Source organism: Eucyclogobius newberryi, unplaced genomic scaffold (assembly GCF_026437365.1).
Source record: "Eucyclogobius newberryi isolate DKJ021-1_F unplaced genomic scaffold, fEucNew1.0.hap1 SCAF_4, whole genome shotgun sequence".
Classification (NCBI taxonomy): domain Eukaryota; kingdom Metazoa; phylum Chordata; class Actinopteri; order Gobiiformes; family Gobiidae; genus Eucyclogobius; species Eucyclogobius newberryi.
In genome coordinates, this window is record NW_027316056.1 from 2582446 (window position 1) to 2597080 (window position 14635).

Consider the following 14635-nt stretch of genomic DNA (forward strand, 5'->3'; position numbering starts at 1 on the left):
TATCATTTTTGCTTACAGTTCCGAAGGGGATGTAGCTCAGTGGTAGAGCACATGCTTAGCATGTATGAGGCCCTGGGTTCAATCCCCAGCATCTCCAGACAATGCTTTAGTCATTGCAAGTTGCCATATTACACTAGAAGGAATTTCAGATACCTGTCACCTGCACGCCGGCGCGCAGTTTCCAAATTACAAAAGTTCTCTTACATCATCTCTTTTATTTCCGCGGTCAATACCAGCAAGTTATACATCATTTTAAAGGTTATTTTCTCAACAAAACGAATATGTCATTGATTTACATTGAATAATATGCCCCAAGAAGCAATTACCAATAGTTTGTGAGAAAGTCTCAACTTTTACAAACGCATGTCCTACCTGTTTGCTTTTTATGACGGACAAAACGGCTTCCAATCTGTACATTCTTGTACTCAGTCTGTCGGTAAGGATCCATAGAAAAACAATATCCACTTGTATTTTTCCTGAAGTTATCGGATTTTGAGATATTGTCAAGTAAACAACGTTTTCTACAGTGAAAATATCCACATAAAGGCTCTGTCCGGCGCATTTCTCAATCCATATCAAATGACCTGTTTGACTTATAAGATGGTGTTTGGCATCGATCTTTTCTTCAGACCGTTAGCTACAGAATGAGACCATCCACAATTGTTTCTGTCCGCGGGTTTGTTCTTTACAGCCGCCGCAAAAAAAAAAGGCGCCGCTTCCGACGCGGGCATCCATCTTGTTTACGTCCACTTAGCGCTAGCATGCGGTGACGTAGAAGACTTTGATTGAGATATTATTCTAGCCAATAAGAATACCTTTCGAATGGTGGGTGGGACTTAGGGCTTCTTCACACAGAGGCTTTGTAACATATATACATAGTATTTCTAGAAAAAGCGGGTTAGTGGTAGAGCGCATACCTTTGTTCATTTGTGTTGTTTCTAAACCATCAAATCTGTTCCGTTTTTGTCCATTCTATCATTTTGGAGAATTGAACCAAAGGGGATGTAGCTCAGTGGTAGAGCATGTATGAGGTCCTGGGTTCAATCCCCAGCATCTCCTGACACTGCTTTAGTCATTGCAAGCTGCCATATTACACTGGAAGGAATTTTAGAGACCTTGACTTAAATATGCCATGTCAACACTTCTGACATCCACAGTGGCCTAATGGATGTCAGAAGCTAATATTTGGTAAGTTTAGACCATTCAGTGCTTTGACCAGTATAAATCATAGCTCCCACTCTTTGGCTAATGGATATTCAAAAATCAACTTTTCATCCACAAGCTTAAAAAAAACTATAAATCCATTGTGCACTGTCACCCTGCCAAATTATAACTCAGTGATTGTTAGATACCTTTTGTTGAAATATCCGTCAGTAAAAGTGTATGTATGGTATAGTGTAGGATTATTGTAGTCTGATGCCGAGATAGATGCTCAAACTCAAGCTTAAGTGCAAACTCCCAGTCCCACATTACGGTTGAATCTTGCAGCACTTATAAAATATATACAAGTACAATAAGTCTGGATGGGTGTCAAGAGAGGCTTTGAAACATGGCATCCATTCAGGCGCAACATTTTGAAATCAAATTTTTGTTTTTCCATGCATCTATGGACTAGCAGGTTTGATGGTGTTTCTTTTTGGAGTATTTCTAGACAAAGTGGTTCAGTGGTAGAGCACATACCTTTGTTCATTTGGGATCAGACATGTTTTCCAGCAAGGCTTGACTGGACAAGCATACCTTGATTTTTAATTGGTCTCAAGATTTCACAGTAATTTTCCAAAGATGCAGTATTGTGGTGGCCAGGTGGACAAGCCAATGGGCAAAAAATACATTGGCATTGCTTCATATTTCTTTGAACCCTGCCGGAAACATACCTTTCTCTTCCCCTTGACCAGCAAAGGACGTCACCTGCTTAACAGTGCTCGATTTGTGAATATATAGGTACAGGAACACTTGTGGACTGGGTGATCAGACCAAAGAAGTAACTGTAACACACAAAAAGTGACGCTTATGTAAGTAAAGTAACAATGGCACAGACCTTTGTGTCATTACCAGTGAAAGAGGAATTTATTCTTGAATTTTCTATCCGATCACTATTTGTGTTCTGTTCCTAAGCCATTATATCTGTTCCGTTTTGGTCCATTGTATCATTTTTGCTTACAGTTCCGAAGGGGATGTAGCTCAGTGGTAGAGCACATGCTTAGCATGTATGAGGCCCTGGGTTCAATCCCCAGCATCTCCAGACAATGCTTTAGTCATTGCAAGTTGCCATATTACACTAGAAGGAATTTCAGATACCTGTCACCTGCACGCCGGCGCGCAGTTTCCAAATTACAAAAGTTCTCTTACATCATCTCTTTTATTTCCGCGGTCAATACCAGCAAGTTATACATCATTTTAAAGGTTATTTTCTCAACAAAACGAATATGTCATTGATTTACATTGAATAATATGCCCCAAGAAGCAATTACCAATAGTTTGTGAGAAAGTCTCAACTTTTACAAACGCATGTCCTACCTGTTTGCTTTTTATGACGGACAAAACGGCTTCCAATCTGTACATTCTTGTACTCAGTCTGTCGGTAAGGATCCATAGAAAAACAATATCCACTTGTATTTTTCCTGAAGTTATCGGATTTTGAGATATTGTCAAGTAAACAACGTTTTCTACAGTGAAAATATCCACATAAAGGCTCTGTCCGGCGCATTTCTCAATCCATATCAAATGACCTGTTTGACTTATAAGATGGTGTTTGGCATCGATCTTTTCTTCAGACTGTTAGCTACAGAATGAGACCATCCACAATTGTTTCTGTCCGCGGGTTTGTTCTTTACAGCCGCCGCAAAAAAAAAGGCGCCGCTTCCGACGCGGGCATCCATCTTGTTTACGTCCACTTAGCGCTAGCATGCGGTGACGTAGAAGACTTTGATTGAGATATTATTCTAGCCAATAAGAATACCTTTCGAATGGTGGGTGGGACTTAGGGCTTCTTCACACAGAGGCTTTGTAACATATATACATAGTATTTCTAGAAAAAGCGGGTTAGTGGTAGAGCGCATACCTTTGTTCATTTGTGTTGTTTCTAAACCATCAAATCTGTTCCGTTTTTGTCCATTCTATCATTTTGGAGAATTGAACCAAAGGGGATGTAGCTCAGTGGTAGAGCATGTATGAGGTCCTGGGTTCAATCCCCAGCATCTCCTGACACTGCTTTAGTCATTGCAAGCTGCCATATTACACTGGAAGGAATTTTAGAGACCTTGACTTAAATATGCCATGTCAACACTTCTGACATCCACAGTGGCCTAATGGATGTCAGAAGCTAATATTTGGTAAGTTTAGACCATTCAGTGCTTTGACCAGTATAAATCATAGCTCCCACTCTTTGGCTAATGGATATTCAAAAATCAACTTTTCATCCACAAGCTTAAAAAAAACTATAAATCCATTGTGCACTGTCACCCTGCCAAATTATAACTCAGTGATTGTTAGATACCTTTTGTTGAAATATCCGTCAGTAAAAGTGTATGTATGGTATAGTGTAGGTTTATTGTCATCTGATGCCGAGATAGATGCTCAAACTCAAGCTTAAGTGCAAACTCCCAGTCCCACATTACGGTTGAATCTTGCAGCACTTATAAAATATATACAAGTACAATAAGTCTGGATGGGTGTCAAGAGAGGCTTTGAAACATGGCATCCATTCAGGCGCAACATTTTGAAATCAAATTTTTGTTTTTCCATGCATCTATGGACTAGCAGGTTTGATGGTGTTTCTTTTTGGAGTATTTCTAGACAAAGTGGTTCAGTGGTAGAGCACATACCTTTGTTCATTTGGGATCAGACATGTTTTCCAGCAAGGCTTGACTGGACAAGCATACCTTGATTTTTAATTGGTCTCAAGATTTCACAGTAATTTTCCAAAGATGCAGTATTGTGGTGGCCAGGTGGACAAGCCAATGAGAAAAAAATACATTGGCATTGCTTCATATTTCTTTGAACCCTGCCGGAAACATACCTTTCTCTTCCCCTTGACCAGCAAAGGACGTCACCTGCTTAACAGTGCTCGATTTGTGAATATATAGGTACAGGAACACTTGTGGACTGGGTGATCAGACCAAAGAAGTAACTGTAACACACAAAAAGTGACGCTTATGTAAGTAAAGTAACAATGGCACAGACCTTTGTGTCATTACCAGTGAAAGAGGAATTTATTCTTGAATTTTCTATCCGATCACTATTTGTGTTCTGTTCCTAAGCCATTATATCTGTTCCGTTTTGGTCCATTGTATCATTTTTGCTTACAGTTCCGAAGGGGATGTAGCTCAGTGGTAGAGCACATGCTTAGCATGTATGAGGCCCTGGGTTCAATCCCCAGCATCTCCAGACAATGCTTTAGTCATTGCAAGTTGCCATATTACACTAGAAGGAATTTCAGATACCTGTCACCTGCACGCCGGCGCGCAGTTTCCAAATTACAAAAGTTCTCTTACATCATCTCTTTTATTTCCGCGGTCAATACCAGCAAGTTATACATCATTTTAAAGGTTATTTTCTCAACAAAACGAATATGTCATTGATTTACATTGAATAATATGCCCCAAGAAGCAATTACCAATAGTTTGTGAGAAAGTCTCAACTTTTACAAACGCATGTCCTACCTGTTTGCTTTTTATGACGGACAAAACGGCTTCCAATCTGTACATTCTTGTACTCAGTCTGTCGGTAAGGATCCATAGAAAAACAATATCCACTTGTATTTTTCCTGAAGTTATCGGATTTTGAGATATTGTCAAGTAAACAACGTTTTCTACAGTGAAAATATCCACATAAAGGCTCTGTCCGGCGCATTTCTCAATCCATATCAAATGACCTGTTTGACTTATAAGATGGTGTTTGGCATCGATCTTTTCTTCAGACTGTTAGCTACAGAATGAGACCATCCACAATTGTTTCTGTCCGCGGGTTTGTTCTTTACAGCCGCCGCAAAAAAAAAGGCGCCGCTTCCGACGCGGGCATCCATCTTGTTTACGTCCACTTAGCGCTAGCATGCGGTGACGTAGAAGACTTTGATTGAGATATTATTCTAGCCAATAAGAATACCTTTCGAATGGTGGGTGGGACTTAGGGCTTCTTCACACAGAGGCTTTGTAACATATATACATAGTATTTCTAGAAAAAGCGGGTTAGTGGTAGAGCGCATACCTTTGTTCATTTGTGTTGTTTCTAAACCATCAAATCTGTTCCGTTTTTGTCCATTCTATCATTTTGGAGAATTGAACCAAAGGGGATGTAGCTCAGTGGTAGAGCATGTATGAGGTCCTGGGTTCAATCCCCAGCATCTCCTGACACTGCTTTAGTCATTGCAAGCTGCCATATTACACTGGAAGGAATTTTAGAGACCTTGACTTAAATATGCCATGTCAACACTTCTGACATCCACAGTGGCCTAATGGATGTCAGAAGCTAATATTTGGTAAGTTTAGACCATTCAGTGCTTTGACCAGTATAAATCATAGCTCCCACTCTTTGGCTAATGGATATTCAAAAATCAACTTTTCATCCACAAGCTTAAAAAAAACTATAAATCCATTGTGCACTGTCACCCTGCCAAATTATAACTCAGTGATTGTTAGATACCTTTTGTTGAAATATCCGTCAGTAAAAGTGTATGTATGGTATAGTGTAGGTTTATTGTCATCTGATGCCGAGATAGATGCTCAAACTCAAGCTTAAGTACAAACTCCCAGTCCCACATTACGGTTGAATCTTGCAGCACTTATAAAATATATACAAGTACAATAAGTCTGGATGGGTGTCAAGAGAGGCTTTGAAACATGGCATCCATTCAGGCGCAACATTTTGAAATCAAATTTTTGTTTTTCCATGCATCTATGGACTAGCAGGTTTGATGGTGTTTCTTTTTGGAGTATTTCTAGACAAAGTGGTTCAGTGGTAGAGCACATACCTTTGTTCATTTGGGATCAGACATGTTTTCCAGCAAGGCTTGACTGGACAAGCATACCTTGATTTTTAATTGGTCTCAAGATTTCACAGTAATTTTCCAAAGATGCAGTATTGTGGTGGCCAGGTGGACAAGCCAATGGGCAAAAAATACATTGGCATTGCTTCATATTTCTTTGAACCCTGCCGGAAACATACCTTTCTCTTCCCCTTGACCAGCAAAGGACGTCACCTGCTTAACAGTGCTTGATTTGTGAATATATAGCTACAGGAACACTTGTGGACTGGGTGATTAGACCAAAGAAGTAACTGTAACACACAAAGATCGATGCTTACTTAAATAAAGTAACAATGGCACAGACCTTTGTGTCATTACCAGTGAAAGAGGAATTTATTCTTGAATTTTCTATCCGATCACTGTTTGTGTTCTGTTCCAAAGCCATCAAATCTGTTCCGTTTTGGTCCATTCTATCATTTTTCCTCACACTTCTGAAGGGGGATGTAACTCAGTGGTAGACCGCATGCTTCGCATGTATGAGGTCCTGGGTTCAATCCCCAGCATCTCCAGACACTGCTTTAGTCATGGCAAGCTGCCATATTACACTGCAAGGAATTTCAGAGACACTTCTGACTTCTGACATCCACAGTGGCCTAATGGATGTCAGAAGCTAATATTTGGTAAGTTTAGACCATTCAGTGCTTTGACCAGTATAAATCATAGCATCACTCTTTGGCTAATGGATATTCAAAAATCAACATTTCATCCACAAGCTTAAAAAAAACTATAAATCCATTGTGCACTGTCACCCTGCCAAATTATAACTCAGTGATTGTTAGATATCTTTTGTTGAAATATCCGTCAGTAAAAGTGTATGTATGGTATAGTGTAGGATTATTGTAGTCTGATGCCGAGATAGATGCTCAAACTCAAGCTTAAGTGCAAACTCCCAGTCCCACATCACGGTTGAATCTTGCAGCACTTATAAAATATATACAAGTACAATAAGTCTGGATGGGTGTCAAGAGAGGCTTTGAAACATGGCATCCATTCAGGCGCAACATTTTGAAATCAAATTTTTGTTTTTCCATGCATCTATGGACTAGCAGGTTTGATGGTGTTTATTTTTGGAGTATTTCTAGACAAAGTGGTTCAGTGGTAGAGCACATACCTTTGTTCATTTGGGATCAGACATGTTTTCCAGCAAGGCTTGACTGGACAAGCATACCTTGATTTTTAATTGGTCTCAAGATTTCACAGTCATTTTCCAAAGATGCAGTATTGTGGTGGCCAGGTGGACAAGCCAATGAGAAAAAAATACATTGGCATTGCTTCATATTTCTTTGAACCCTGCCGGAAACATACCTTTCTCTTCCCCTTGACCAGCAAAGGACGTCACCTGCTTAACAGTGCTCGATTTGTGAATAATAGGTACAGGAACACTTGTGGACTGGGTGATTAGACCAAAGAAGTAACTGTAACACACAAAAAGTGACGCTTATGTAAGTAAAGTAACAATGGCACAGACCTTTGTGTCATTACCAGTGAAAGAGGAATTTATTCTTGAATTTTCTATCCGATCACTATTTGTGTTCTGTTCCTAAGCCATCATATCTGTTCCGTTTTGGTCCATTCTATCATTTTTGCTTACAGTTCCGAAGGGGATGTAGCTCAGTGGTAGAGCGCATGCTTCGCATGTATGAGGTCCTGGGTTCAATCCCCAGCATCTCCAGACACTGCTTTAGTCATGGCAAGCTGCCATATTACACTGCAAGGAATTTCAGAGACACTTCTGACTTCTGACATCCACAGTGGCCTAATGGATGTCAGAAGCTAATATTTGGTAAGTTTAGACCATTCAGTGCTTTGACCAGTATAAATCATAGCATCACTCTTTGGCTAATGGATATTCAAAAATCAACATTTCATCCACAAGCTTAAAAAAAACTATAAATCCATTGTGCACTGTCACCCTGCCAAATTATAACTCAGTGATTGTTAGATATCTTTTGTTGAAATATCCGTCAGTAAAAGTGTATGTATGGTATAGTGTAGGTTTATTGTCATCTGATGCCGAGATAGATGCTCAAACTCAAGCTTAAGTGCAAACTCCCAGTCCCACATTACGGTTGAATCTTGCAGCACTTATAAAATATATACAAGTACAATAAGTCTGGATGGGTGTCAAGAGAGGCTTTGAAACATGGCATCCATTCAGGCGCAACATTTTGAAATCAAATTTTTGTTTTTCCATGCATCTATGGACTAGCAGGTTTGATGGTGTTTCTTTTTGGAGTATTTCTAGACAAAGTGGTTCAGTGGTAGAGCACATACCTTTGTTCATTTGGGATCAGACATGTTTTCCAGCAAGGCTTGACTGGACAAGCATACCTTGATTTTTAATTGGTCTCAAGATTTCACAGTAATTTTCCAAAGATGCAGTATTGTGGTGGCCAGGTGGACAAGCCAATGAGAAAAAAATACATTGGCATTGCTTCATATTTCTTTGAACCCTGCCGGAAACATACCTTTCTCTTCCCCTTGACCAGCAAAGGACGTCACCTGCTTAACAGTGCTCGATTTGTGAATAATAGGTACAGGAACACTTGTGGACTGGGTGATTAGACCAAAGAAGTAACTGTAACACACAAAAAGTGACGCTTATGTAAGTAAAGTAACAATGGCACAGACCTTTGTGTCATTACCAGTGAAAGAGGAATTTATTCTTGAATTTTCTATCCGATCACTATTTGTGTTCTGTTCCTAAGCCATCATATCTGTTCCGTTTTGGTCCATTCTATCATTTTTGCTTACAGTTCCGAAGGGGATGTAGCTCAGTGGTAGAGCGCATGCTTCGCATGTATGAGGTCCTGGGTTCAATCCCCAGCATCTCCAGACACTGCTTTAGTCATGGCAAGCTGCCATATTACACTGCAAGGAATTTCAGAGACACTTCTGACTTCTGACATCCACAGTGGCCTAATGGATGTCAGAAGCTAATATTTGGTAAGTTTAGACCATTCAGTGCTTTGACCAGTATAAATCATAGCATCACTCTTTGGCTAATGGATATTCAAAAATCAACATTTCATCCACAAGCTTAAAAAAAACTATAAATCCATTGTGCACTGTCACCCTGCCAAATTATAACTCAGTGATTGTTAGATATCTTTTGTTGAAATATCCGTCAGTAAAAGTGTATGTATGGTATAGTGTAGGTTTATTGTCATCTGATGCCGAGATAGATGCTCAAACTCAAGCTTAAGTGCAAACTCCCAGTCCCACATTACGGTTGAATCTTGCAGCACTTATAAAATATATACAAGTACAATAAGTCTGGATGGGTGTCAAGAGAGGCTTTTAAACATGGCATCCATTCAGGCGCAACATTTTGAAATCAACTTTTTGTTTTTCCATGCATCTATGGACTAGCAGGTTTGATGGTGTTTCTTTTTGGAGTGTTTCTAGACAAAGTGGTTCAGTGGTAGTGCGCATACCTTTGTTCATTTGGGATCAGACATGTTTTCCAGCAATGCTTGACTGGACAAGCATACCTTGATTTTTAATTGGTCTCAAGATTTCACAGTCATTTTCCAAAGATGCAGTATTGTGGTGGCCAGGTGGACAAGCCAATGAGAAAAAAATACATTGGCATTGCTTCATATTTCTTTGAACCCTGCCGGAAACATACCTTTCTCTTCCCCTTGACCAGCAAAGGACGTCACCTGCTTAACAGTGCTCGATTTGTGAATAATAGGTACAGGAACACTTGTGGACTGGGTGATCAGACCAAAGAAGTAACTGTAACACACAAAAAGTGACGCTTATGTAAGTAAAGTAACAATGGCACAGACCTTTGTGTCATTACCAGTGAAAGAGGAATTTATTCTTGAATTTTCTATCCGATCACTATTTGTGTTCTGTTCCTAAGCCATCATATCTGTTCCGTTTTGGTCCATTCTATCATTTTTGCTTACAGTTCCGAAGGGGATGTATCTCAGTGGTAGAGCGCATGCTTAGCATGTATGGGTTCAATCCCCAGCATCTCCAGACAATGCTTTAGTCATTGCAAGTTGCCATATTACACTGGAAGGAATTTCAGATACCTGTCACCTGCACGCCGGCGCGCAGTTTCCAAATTACAAAAGTTCTCTTGATGTAAAATGATGTATAACTTGCGGTCAATACCAGCAAGTTATACATCATTTTAAAGGTTATTTTCTCAACAAAACGAATATGTCATTGATTTACATTGAATAATATGCCCCAAGAAGCAATTACCAATAGTTTGTGAGAAAGTCTCAACTTTTACAAACGCATGTCCTACCTGTTTGCTTTTTATGACGGACAAAACGGCTTCCAATCTGTACATTCTTGTACTCAGTCTGTCGGTAAGGATCCATAGAAAAACAATATCCACTTGTATTTTTCCTGAAGTTATCGGATTTTGAGATATTGTCAAGTAAACAACGTTTTCTACAGTGAAAATATCCACATAAAGGCTCTGTCCGGCGCATTTCTCAATCCATATCAAATGACCTGTTTGACTTATAAGATGGTGTTTGGCATCGATCTTTTCTTCAGACTGTTAGCTACAGAATGAGACCATCCACAATTGTTTCTGTCCGCGGGTTTGTTCTTTACAGCCGCCGCAAAAAAAAAGGCGCCGCTTCCGACGCGGGCATCCATCTTGTTTACGTCCACTTAGCGCTAGCATGCGGTGACGTAGAAGACTTTGATTGAGATATTATTCTAGCCAATAAGAATACCTTTCGAATGGTGGGTGGGACTTAGGGCTTCTTCACACAGAGGCTTTGTAACATATATACATAGTATTTCTAGAAAAAGCGGGTTAGTGGTAGAGCGCATACCTTTGTTCATTTGTGTTGTTTCTAAACCATCAAATCTGTTCCGTTTTTGTCCATTCTATCATTTTGGAGAATTGAACCAAAGGGGATGTAGCTCAGTGGTAGAGCATGTATGAGGTCCTGGGTTCAATCCCCAGCATCTCCTGACACTGCTTTAGTCATTGCAAGCTGCCATATTACACTGGAAGGAATTTTAGAGACCTTGACTTAAATATGCCATGTCAACACTTCTGACATCCACAGTGGCCTAATGGATGTCAGAAGCTAATATTTGGTAAGTTTAGACCATTCAGTGCTTTGACCAGTATAAATCATAGCTCCCACTCTTTGGCTAATGGATATTCAAAAATCAACTTTTCATCCACAAGCTTAAAAAAAACTATAAATCCATTGTGCACTGTCACCCTGCCAAATTATAACTCAGTGATTGTTAGATACCTTTTGTTGAAATATCCGTCAGTAAAAGTGTATGTATGGTATAGTGTAGGATTATTGTAGTCTGATGCCGAGATAGATGCTCAAACTCAAGCTTAAGTGCAAACTCCCAGTCCCACATTACGGTTGAATCTTGCAGCACTTATAAAATATATACAAGTACAATAAGTCTGGATGGGTGTCAAGAGAGGCTTTGAAACATGGCATCCATTCAGGCGCAACATTTTGAAATCAAATTTTTGTTTTTCCATGCATCTATGGACTAGCAGGTTTGATGGTGTTTCTTTTTGGAGTATTTCTAGACAAAGTGGTTCAGTGGTAGAGCACATACCTTTGTTCATTTGGGATCAGACATGTTTTCCAGCAAGGCTTGACTGGACAAGCATACCTTGATTTTTAATTGGTCTCAAGATTTCACAGTAATTTTCCAAAGATGCAGTATTGTGGTGGCCAGGTGGACAAGCCAATGGGCAAAAAATACATTGGCATTGCTTCATATTTCTTTGAACCCTGCCGGAAACATACCTTTCTCTTCCCCTTGACCAGCAAAGGACGTCACCTGCTTAACAGTGCTTGATTTGTGAATATATAGCTACAGGAACACTTGTGGACTGGGTGATTAGACCAAAGAAGTAACTGTAACACACAAAAATCGATGCTTACTTAAATAAAGTAACAATGGCACAGACCTTTGTGTCATTACCAGTGAAAGAGGAATTTATTCTTGAATTTTCTATCCGATCACTATTTGTGTTCTGTTCCTAAGCCATCATATCTGTTCCGTTTTGGTCCATTCTATCATTTTTGCTTACAGTTCCGAAGGGGATGTAGCTCAGTGGTAGAGCGCATGCTTAGCATGTATGGGTTCAATCCCCAGCATCTCCAGACAATGCTTTAGTCATTGCAAGTTGCCATATTACACTGGAAGGAATTTCAGATACCTGTCACCTGCACGCCGGCGCGCAGTTTCCAAATTACAAAAGTTCTCTTGATGTAAAATGATGTATAACTTGCGGTCAATACCAGCAAGTTATACATCATTTTAAAGGTTATTTTCTCAACAAAACGAATATGTCATTGATTTACATTGAATAATATGCCCCAAGAAGCAATTACCAATAGTTTGTGAGAAAGTCTCAACTTTTACAAACGCATGTCCTACCTGTTTGCTTTTTATGACGGACAAAACGGCTTCCAATCTGTACATTCTTGTACTCAGTCTGTCGGTAAGGATCCATAGAAAAACAATATCCACTTGTATTTTTCCTGAAGTTATCGGATTTTGAGATATTGTCAAGTAAACAACGTTTTCTACAGTGAAAATATCCACATAAAGGCTCTGTCCGGCGCATTTCTCAATCCATATCAAATGACCTGTTTGACTTATAAGATGGTGTTTGGCATCGATCTTTTCTTCAGACCGTTAGCTACAGAATGAGACCATCCACAATTGTTTCTGTCCGCGGGTTTGTTCTTTACAGCCGCCGCAAAAAAAAAGGCGCCGCTTCCGACGCGGGCATCCATCTTGTTTACGTCCACTTAGCGCTAGCATGCGGTGACGTAGAAGACTTTGATTGAGATATTATTCTAGCCAATAAGAATACCTTTCGAATGGTGGGTGGGACTTAGGGCTTCTTCACACAGAGGCTTTGTAACATATATACATAGTATTTCTAGAAAAAGCGGGTTAGTGGTAGAGCGCATACCTTTGTTCATTTTTGTTGTTTCTAAACCATCAAATCTGTTCCGTTTTTGTCCATTCTATCATTTTGGAGAATTGAACCAAAGGGGATGTAGCTCAGTGGTAGAGCATGTATGAGGTCCTGGGTTCAATCCCCAGCATCTCCTGACACTGCTTTAGTCATTGCAAGCTGCCATATTACACTGGAAGGAATTTTAGAGACCTTGACTTAAATATGCCATGTCAACACTTCTGACATCCACAGTGGCCTAATGGATGTCAGAAGCTAATATTTGGTAAGTTTAGACCATTCAGTGCTTTGACCAGTATAAATCATAGCATCACTCTTTGGCTAATGGATATTCAAAAATCAACATTTCATCCACAAGCTTAAAAAAAACTATAAATCCATTGTGCACTGTCACCCTGCCAAATTATAACTCAGTGATTGTTAGATATCTTTTGTTGAAATATCCGTCAGTAAAAGTGTATGTATGGTATAGTGTAGGTTTATTGTCATCTGATGCCGAGATAGATGCTCAAACTCAAGCTTAAGTGCAAACTCCCAGTCCCACATTACGGTTGAATCTTGCAGCACTTATAAAATATATACAAGTACAATAAGTCTGGATGGGTGTCAAGAGAGGCTTTGAAACATGGCATCCATTCAGGCGCAACATTTTGAAATCAACTTTTTGTTTTTCCATGCATCTATGGACTAGCAGGTTTGATGGTGTTTCTTTTTGGAGTGTTTCTAGACAAAGTGGTTCAGTGGTAGCGCGCATACCTTTGTTCATTTGGGATCAGACATGTTTTCCAGCAATGCTTGACTGGACAAGCATACCTTGATTTTTAATTGGTCTCAAGATTTCACAGTCATTTTCCAAAGATGCAGTATTGTGGTGGCCAGGTGGACAAGCCAATGAGAAAAAAATACATTGGCATTGCTTCATATTTCTTTGAACCCTGCCGGAAACATACCTTTCTCTTCCCCTTGACCAGCAAAGGACGTCACCTGCTTAACAGTGCTCGATTTGTGAATATATAGGTACAGGAACACTTGTGGACTGGGTGATCAGACCAAAGAAGTAACTGTAACACACAAAAAGTGACGCTTATGTAAGTAAAGTAACAATGGCACAGACCTTTGTGTCATTACCAGTGAAAGAGGAATTTATTCTTGAATTTTCTATCCGATCACTATTTGTGTTCTGTTCCTAAGCCATCATATCTGTTCCGTTTTGGTCCATTCTATCATTTTTGCTTACAGTTCCGAAGGGGATGTAGCTCAGTGGTAGAGCGCATGCTTAGCATGTATGAGGCCCTGGGTTCAATCCCCAGCATCTCCAGACAATGCTTTAGTCATTGCAAGTTGCCATATTACACTGGAAGGAATTTCAGATACCTGTCACCTGCACGCCGGCGCGCAGTTTCCAAATTACAAAAGTTCTCTTGATGTAAAATGATGTATAACTTGCGGTCAATACCAGCAAGTTATACATCATTTTAAAGGTTATTTTCTCAACAAAACGAATATGTCATTGATTTACATTGAATAATATGCCCCAAGAAGCAATTACCAATAGTTTGTGAGAAAGTCTCAACTTTTACAAACGCATGTCCTACCTGTTTGCTTTTTATGACGGACAAAACGGCTTCCAATCTGTACATTCTTGTACTCAGTCTGTC

General features: G+C 39.7%; 7 non-coding genes across 7 annotated transcripts; all 7 read left to right on the forward strand.

The window, feature by feature from the left end:
• The first annotated feature begins 25 nt into the window (after nucleotides 1-25).
• Nucleotides 26-97, forward strand: trnaa-agc (transfer RNA alanine (anticodon AGC)). The gene has a single exon. It is a non-coding gene; the product is annotated as a tRNA-Ala (tRNA).
• Nucleotides 98-2170: 2073 nt separating this feature from the next.
• On the forward strand, nucleotides 2171-2242 carry trnaa-agc (transfer RNA alanine (anticodon AGC)). Its single transcript has one exon. It is a non-coding gene; the product is annotated as a tRNA-Ala (tRNA).
• A 2072-nt stretch (nucleotides 2243-4314) lies between these two features.
• On the forward strand, nucleotides 4315-4386 carry trnaa-agc (transfer RNA alanine (anticodon AGC)). Its single transcript has one exon. It is a non-coding gene; the product is annotated as a tRNA-Ala (tRNA).
• A 2073-nt stretch (nucleotides 4387-6459) lies between these two features.
• trnaa-cgc (transfer RNA alanine (anticodon CGC)) lies at nucleotides 6460-6531 on the forward strand. The gene has a single exon. It is a non-coding gene; the product is annotated as a tRNA-Ala (tRNA).
• Nucleotides 6532-7622: 1091 nt separating this feature from the next.
• On the forward strand, nucleotides 7623-7694 carry trnaa-cgc (transfer RNA alanine (anticodon CGC)). The gene has a single exon. It is a non-coding gene; the product is annotated as a tRNA-Ala (tRNA).
• A 1091-nt stretch (nucleotides 7695-8785) lies between these two features.
• trnaa-cgc (transfer RNA alanine (anticodon CGC)) lies at nucleotides 8786-8857 on the forward strand. The gene has a single exon. It is a non-coding gene; the product is annotated as a tRNA-Ala (tRNA).
• Nucleotides 8858-14223: 5366 nt separating this feature from the next.
• On the forward strand, nucleotides 14224-14295 carry trnaa-agc (transfer RNA alanine (anticodon AGC)). Its single transcript has one exon. It is a non-coding gene; the product is annotated as a tRNA-Ala (tRNA).
• The last annotated feature ends 340 nt before the right edge of the window (nucleotides 14296-14635 follow it).